The sequence below is a fragment of the Pogona vitticeps genome, chromosome 4 (assembly GCF_051106095.1).
Source record: "Pogona vitticeps strain Pit_001003342236 chromosome 4, PviZW2.1, whole genome shotgun sequence".
NCBI lineage: Eukaryota > Metazoa > Chordata > Lepidosauria > Squamata > Agamidae > Pogona > Pogona vitticeps.
In genome coordinates this window covers 71,590,406-71,599,086 of record NC_135786.1, presented here as the reverse complement: position 1 = coordinate 71,599,086, position 8,681 = coordinate 71,590,406, and positions in this window count along the sequence as shown.

Genomic DNA, 8,681 nt, shown 5'->3' with positions numbered 1-8,681 from the left:
AGAATGAAATGTCATCTAAACTGTGTGGATCATTGCAAATATAAAGAGGAGCTTGGAGCCAGAGTCAGATCAAGGTAATTTCAATGCACACCTTGCCATTTTCATAAAGTGATAAATCTTACAAATGTTAACTAAGTGAAAATGGTAGCTCACTCCAAACTGGGAACGTCTAGATGAAGGCTGAGTAATGTTGTAGTGAGACAGGACATGTTTAAAAAGTATCAGAATATGGCTGTAAACTGACTTGATTTTTAAACTGGCTTTTATCTCAGGTAGGAGAAGTCTCAGAGAAAGCTTGGGTATTACATAAATGAGTTTTATATATTTCTGTAAAATCCATGTTTTTGAAAAAAATGTGATAATTGGTGTTTCTTTTTTTACAAACCGTTATAAATATCATCTTTGGATGGGATTTTTTTTTGTCTCTTTGTAATCAATCAGCCCGTCCTGTTGTCCTAACGGTGTGTGTGCATGTATGCATAACTTCCCAAAAGGAGAAATTCATTTTGCATCGAAGCAGGAATGTTATGCCAATTACATTTTGTTAAATTGGGAGAACCACAGTGAAAAACACTTGGTAATCTCACTCTTACACCGGAGCCAAGATCTTTCACAACAACTGGGGAATCCTCAAGTGCTGTCATGCTCTGTGTGCCAAAATGGCCAGTATAGACTAGAATCTTGGTAGATCTTTCTTTGCATCCCTAGACTGAACATTCACCTAGTGTTGCCAGGAAGTCAAAAAGGCCATGTGAATTCACCCTTATAAGTGACTGCACTGGGAATTTATTTATTCTTTTATTTCAAAAATCACGGGTTTTGTGAGACTCCAAGCCTTCTGTAGTTTTTAATGACATATGTTAGTCCAATGGTTAACAGAACTTCTTTATTCCATTTGTCTGTGTCCAACATCCTAAGCAGAAGGCCAAGAAATTGATGTGACCCTTAGTGTCATTATGAGATGGGACAGCAGTAGTCAAAGAAGTGGTAACAATCCTCCTTAAGGTGATCCTTCCATCCGAATTATTTCAGTCTACTTCCAAAAAGATGTAGCTCTGGTGCTGGACCAAAAGGAACCCAGCTTGGGCATGGATCAGAACCAGGCTGGGTTTGTGATTTCACATATATTCTGTGATCACTGGGAAATAGTTTTGCACCAGACCGTAGCACAAGCATCCAAAATGTGAACTATTTCCCTGTCTGATCACACCCTGGATATGTTGATCCCCCAACTACAGCTAAAATCTACACACTTTTGATAAATCAGTATCTGTGATAGATAAGATAGATAGATAGATAGATAGATAGATAGATAGATAGATAGATAGATAGATAGATAGATAGATAGATAGATAGATAGATAGATAGATAGATAGATAGATAGATAGATAGATAGATAGATAGATAGATAGATAGATAGATAGATAGATAGATAGATAGATAGATAGATAGATAGATAGATAGATATAAAATGCAAGCTGTCCTTTGGAGTCCCTATATAAAAAGACAGCCAGAAAGTTTTATTACAAGCCACTAAAACATCACTCTTTCAAAATAAAGTTTAAACTTCCTTCCTGCTCCAATATGCAATGCCAAAAATGTTTTCTTTCAGACGAAAAAAAGCAACAATACTATGAGAACTCTTAATTATGCTGTTATTGCCATTATTCCCAGGAAAATCTATATTGATTTCCAAGCACATAGAGAAAAAAAAATATTTCCCAGCCTCACACATTTAGATGATCTGGTCATATAAGGCCCAAACAGGCTTTAGATTACTCTTTTAAGGATTTCCTCCATTCCATGGTGGCCTTCTCCTGATCTGGGCTATTCCCTTCTTTGATTCTATTTCCTCGTAGTTTCCTTTTAAAGACTCTCTGTTTGTTTCATTTCTCTATAAAACTGGAGTCATTCAGCTAAGGGGGAAACATAGTCTTAGAGTGGTATGTAAATCAATTATAGTTACTTAACTTTCAGATGGCTTACTACTTTGTGACACAAGAGTGGCTCAAGCCAGAGGTTTGATCATCACCAACATCTTAAAATCAATGATAAATTAAAGAAGGCAGAGACGGTTGTGTATTATCCATATATTTTAAGAGCCATGCTAGATGCGATTGTTTTGCAAAACTTGGAAATAAAATGTTGCCCATAATGACATCACTTGTAACATGTTACTCCTAGGGAAAGTGAGACATGATGTTGCTTAGCTTGTTTTCTGATTAACCACACACACCCCTTTAGTATCAAAATCATAGACAGGATCATTTCGGATAACTCCAGGAACTGAGCCATTCCACATGCTCCACACCACAGGTAGATGCAGCCCTCGCGCATGTTTCATGCATGTGTATGCACAATCCCTGGATCTCTGAAGGCTGCCCATCCCTGCTGAAACGGAAAGGAAACATCCAGATTTTTTTCATTGCAGTCACAGTGCTCTAATAAGCTGAGGTTAAAGTCAAATCCATACATATAAATCAGTTTCAAATATCAATGGCTTTTCGCAAAGAGAATCATGGGGGAAAGGATAGCTACTAGAATTGTCCTTTATATTCATGACTAATTCACAGCCTTCTGAGTTTGAAGATAAAGTCTTGGTCTCAAAATTCAGCTCTCAGTGAAGTGTAAAGCAGGCCAAACTTTCGGAGCATGTAGAACAAGATATAACTTATTTTAGTGATTAACATCAAGATAAATCAGAGTAACAGGGCAGAAAAAATGATTTTCCAGGGCAACCCTGTGAGCCTAAATGGATTTTAGACAGATTGCACATAAATGGAAATCTGTCAACCTGTACTCTAGTGTCACACTTCCCTCTTACATTTATTTGGAGAAACTCACAATAGCATATGGGTGTGGAGTTAAAGAAAGGAAGGAAGGAAGGAAGGAAGGAAGGAAGGAAGGAAGGAAGGAAGGAAGGAAGGAAGGAAGGAAGGAAGGAAGGAAGGAAGGAAGGAAGGAAGGAAGGAAGGAAGGAAGGAAGGAAGGAAGGAAGGAAGGAAGGAAGGAAGGAAGGAAGGAAGGAAGGAAGGAAGGAAGGAAGGAAGAAAGAAAGAAAGAAAGAAAGAAAGAAAGAAAGAAAGAAAGAAAGAAAGAAAGAAAGAAAGAAAGAAAGAAAAGTGGGTAAAAGTCTTTAATTTGTTTTGCCACTTATTTAAATAAACTATAAAATGCTTCTGCCACTTTACCTCAGCCTATCTATAAAAAGTAGACTACGTGAGGTGGGAATGGAAGCTTTGCTGATCTTAGGTGTTGTTTTTCCTAGTAAGCAAGCAGTCTTTGAATGATGCAAGGCCCCACTGAGGTCTTTAACTGTACTGCAAGAAGTTCCTTTAAGACAGCTTTCCCTTGGTGAGGATGATGTGAGTTTAGAGCTTTTAAACATTCCTGGTATGGGGGTGGTGGGGTGGTGGAGGAAAGCTTATGCCAAATGAAACTTACTTGTCTTAAAAGTGCCACGAGGTTTCTTTGTTGCTTTTGTCACTTTTTGCAAACTCCTTATTTCCAGCCAGCCATGCTAGCTGGGGAATGTTTGGAGCAATAAACCCAAACTGTAATTTTTCTCATTTCTAAGCCCAGAAGCTGGCTTGAGGAAGGGTGGTTTAAAACAAAGGTCCTCCAGCTTTCAGATTCAAAGAAACTGAAAAAGGTTTCCTTCCTTCTTTCTCCCTCCCTCTCTCTTCTACCCCACTCTTGTATAGCATACAGAAAGGTTACTTAACTGTAACCATGGCTTTTTGAGTGGTCCTCTGTGAATCCACATAAATGGGTTTAGACTGTGCCTCCACAGGACTCCTCGGAATATTCTAGAGCTTAAAACATGTGATTAGTAGTACGTTTCCCCATGGTGCGCATGCTCCATCTACCCGCAATACCTCAGTTCTGAAATGTCCGCTGCTGTCAAGGCTCTGACTGTAAAAAGATTCAAGAACCAAGTGACGGACAGCAGGGAGGATGGGCGGGATGTGTGGATTCACAGAGGACCACTCGAAGAACTATGGTTACAGGTAAGGATGCCGAGAGAGGCCCGAAAGGAAAAGACATGAATTCGGGCCTTCTGGTAGACTGTGCAAATCGGAACTGTGAAGCTTAGTTTCTCAGAAGTGAACTCAACCATCTGAATTGGGCCCTACAGACGAATGGCTACTCCAAAAATGAAATCAGAAGAGCCATCAAACCAAGAAAACAACACCTAACTGAAGAAGAAAAACAGCCACCCACAAATAAAGTATTTCTGCCATATATCAAAGGGGTCACAGACCGCATGGGGAAACTTTTGAAAAAATACAACCTACAAACAGTATTCAAGCCCACCACAAAAATACAACAAATGTTACAGCAAAGGACAGAAGGGACCCCCTCACCACTGCAGGAGTATACCGGATACCTTGCAGTTGTGGCCAGGTATATATTGGAACCACAAAATGAAGCATCCACACCAGAATCAAAGAACATGAGAGACACTGCAGACTAAAACAACCAGAAAAATCTGCAGTAGCTGAACATGCCCTGAAACAAACTGGACATGAAATTCTATTCCAAAATACTGAAATACTGGACAACACCAGCAATCATTACGTCAGACTGTACAGGGAAGCCATTGAAATCCACAAGCACCAGCAGAACTTCAACAAAAAAGAGGAAAGTGTGAATCTCAACAAAACTTGGCTCCCAACTCTCAAAAATACAGCATGCAAAAGGTCAATGAACTCCACCCAGCCACAAGGACAGGGGATCACTACACACAAAAGACCAGCTAATGATACCCATCAACCACAGTGACAGATAAACTCTTCTCCTTAACACAACAATACACCCACAACAAAACACACTAATCACCCATCCACAGAAAAAGACAAAAGCCTATCTCTCAGCCATAAATACTGCACTCCCAAGCCAACTACACCAGAGCACAGAGTGCTGTCCTCTGAAGATGCCGGCCACAGAGACTGGCGAGACGTTAGGAAGAACAACCTTCAGAACGTTACAAATTGTCCAATATCAAAGCCGTAGATCAGAATCAGAATCCAAATAATCACAACAAAGTCCGTAATCCAAAAACCAGAATCAATAATCAGTCCAGAGGTCAAAATAGCCAAAGCAACAACATACAACCCAGAATCCGATAACCATATACTGTAGCCAGTCCAAGATCAAAATTTTCCAGAGATACAGATGATAATCAGTAAACCAGACCGGAATCAATACCAGATAAAAACAACAACAACAACAAAAATGAGATCTAGGCACGAAGAAGTCTGATCGCAGCGACAGCAAAAAGGAACAGAGGTATTATGGGCAGGCGGACCATGAGCACCAAGGGGAAAGTACTACTAATTACATGTTTTAAGCTTTAGAATATTCTGAGGAGTCCTGTGCAGGTGCAGTCTAAACCCATTTGTGTACATTCACAGAGGCCATGAAGAAGAAACTTGTATTATGAAAAAATAAGGACAGGCATATACTGAATTCTATATTTTTGAGGTTGTGAAGGGGAGAAGAAAGATGGAGTGAGGATGGAAACAACACATTCTGGAACGCCCCTGGATACCATAAAAGGATGCTCTTCACAGTTCAGGTCATCTGAAACAAAATGAAAATATCAGGCTTTCAAGAAACATATGTGTGCATGGCTTAGAGCCCAGTCTCCTCACTCCAGCTCTGTGTTAAATAGCAGACACTGGGTCAAGTTGCTGTAGATATGATTGAGAAGCAGCTCAGGCGGCACTAAGGTTTTGGAACAATTAGAAATACAAACTCTGCTCATGGTTAAAGCAAATGGGTTCCTTTTGTGAAAGGGAACAGCATCATGGGGAGTGATTATGAAACCATCTTGCTTGAGAAATTTGGAAACCCCATGTTCCAGTGGAAAGCTGACTCTTAAGGAGGCCCCTGACCATTACGGTCTCTGTTTTTAAATGAAGATATTAATCAATCCAGAACTTCTGGCAGAAGTTCGCAGTTAATGCTTGCGCCGTAAGCCAATGTCAATTATGTCATTCCTGAGCCTGCAGAAGCTATTACTAACATTACTTTTACAGTTCACTGCCAACCAGAGAAAAGAGTTTTTCACACTGTTGTCGTTTTGCTGGAGCAAGACTATACGAATCACAGATGGCTTCCTTGCCATATGGAGCCTCATAGGAGCCTTGAGTTTATAAGAGGTTTAATGAAAACTTGGCACTCTCCCAATTTACAATGATGGGGTGAGTGGAGTAGGGTGGGAGAACAGTCCAAAGCTGTGAACTCACACAAATAAGTCAAGATCACCCCCCAAGCTCTCAAAGATTTGTTCCTGGATCTTGAAAGAAAGCAATGCTTCACTTAAAAAAGAGGGCTGGAGGATGTCAATGGCCTGGATCACTGTCTACTTCCATTTCAAAATAGTAGAGTTAGAAGAGGCAGATTCAACATCCATTTAACTCTTAACTCAGAGGCGGGAGCCATGGTTCAACTTCAAGAATGGAGAAAGTTATATCATTTCTCCCAACCACTAGCTGAATTATGTGGTAAGGATGAGGAAAGACGGAAAGAACTGGGCATGATTAACCTTGAGAAAAGAAGACTGAGGGGAGATATGATAGCATTTTTCAAATACTTGAAAGGTGGGCATACAGAGGAGGGACAGGATCTGTTCTTGATCATCCCAGAGTGAAGGACATGTAACAGTGGGCTCAAGCTACAGGAAGCCAGAGTTAGTTTGAATATAAGGGGGAAATGGCTTAATTGTTAGAGCTGTATGGCAATGGAACCAATTACCTCGGCAAGTGATGAGTGCTCCAATGCTGGAGACATTGAAGAGGAAATTGGACAGCCATCTGTCAGATCTACTTTGACTTGGATTCCTGCATTGAGCAGGAGGTTGGATTCAATGGCCTTATAGCTTCCTTCCAATTCAATTATTTCATGCTTCTATGTCTTTTCTCTGAATTGAAAATGGCAGCAGAAAGGAATTCTCACCTTTCCCACAACAAATGGGCTTAAATATAGGTGGGGAATCTTGGCCACCTGACTCAAGTTCCTCATGCTTTAAGTAGCAGGCAGGGGGAAGTCTTAGCTGTTTTCATCCCTCCCAAGATGTTAGGGACAGGCAAGAAAGTGTGCAAGGCAGGAGCTCTCTGTCCATCAGTTTCCTATAGAAAAGGAGGAAACATATGGAAGCACCTGTCTGGATCAGGACCTCTCTGAGGACCAGGAAGGGATAGATATTCCAGATCCTATGTAAAGCCTGGTGTTTGCAGCAAAGAACAGAAGTGAACTTGAATCTTATTTCAATACTGGCTATGTAGTAAGGCCCTCCACCCTACCTGAGAGCAGTCGGGTCACATGTGATGCTCCGTCCTCCAAGAGGAGAGAATGGCCTGAGTCTTACAAGAAACTGCTATGGTTAGCAACTGCTGTGCCCACCCTCTGCTGCCTGGGGAAGTTGCTACACTTTACTTCATGGTAGGGCCAGCTCTCTGTGTTAGAAAGGTGCATCTTGCTTCTGGCTATTCTTGGAAAGAAAGTAAGGGAGGGGGATCACTATTTTTTATATTTGCAGATAGATTTTTTTCATGTTAGATCCTGCCCCTCCAAGGAGTCTCATGGGAAATGTAATGGGATTTCTTGAAAGTTTGTTTATTTATTTGGTTTTTATGTCATCCATCTAGCAAAGCTTCTGGGCAGTTTACAATACACCAGACAAAATATAGTATCAAATTGGCCAACTACAGCCAAAGACTATAAATAACTATAACTAATATGTAGCAGAACAGGCAGCAATAAGATTGGCAATAAGGCATTCTAATTTTTATTCTTTCTTTTCCTTCTTTCTTCCTCTCGCCCTTAACTAAGGAGGGGCTTCCCAAAAGCTTCTCTAAAAAGTTCCATTTTTAGGAGCTTCTTAAAAGTCTGAAGGGAGGGTGCTTGGTGAATTTCCTGTGGGAGGGCATTCCAAAGAGAGAAGCTCACTGTTCTTTGTTGATGTCTTACAAATGTCTCTTGGTCTCAACATCTGCAGGCATGAGGCTTGAGAGGACCAAGTAAGACAGACAGCAGAACCTGGAAGAAGATGTTCTGACAGGTACAGTTCCAGTGTCGAATGGTATCTTTCCTGCACAAGATTCATCTGGAAGGGGCAGAGAAAACACCAAACTGTCTAGGATTGTTAGAATCCCTGCAGAGAATGTGATTGTCCTTGTGCAGGATTTACCTGGAAGGGGCATGAAGCTGCCCAAAATTTCATAGTTTCCTGTATGGAACAATGGATGAAAAGAATAGAATAGGGAAAACTAAATGAGGGCTTTGTTTTGTGTGTATCAGGGAAAGCTTGCCAATGAAGGAGAACATATCAGCAGGGAGACTTGGCATGACAAGACTCAGGAAACCACAGAGGTCAAGACATTTTTCAAGTACTCATCACATCCCTACTGTATGTATTGGTATCAGAACAGCTGTAGTCAGCAGCATAAATTAAAAGCTTCACATATCAGCCATTCTGATATCTTGCCTGTATAGCAAATACATAAGCAGCAGCCTCAGGATGATGCCATGTCATAAAAGACAGTAGCAGTAACAGCTGGTCTACTGCATTAAACCCTGTGAAGCATAAACCCCAAAATTCAAAGCTGGAACTCAGAGTCAAGTATTTCCTGGCACATGTACCCACAGATCTCCTTGTCTTGCCTAATTCTCCA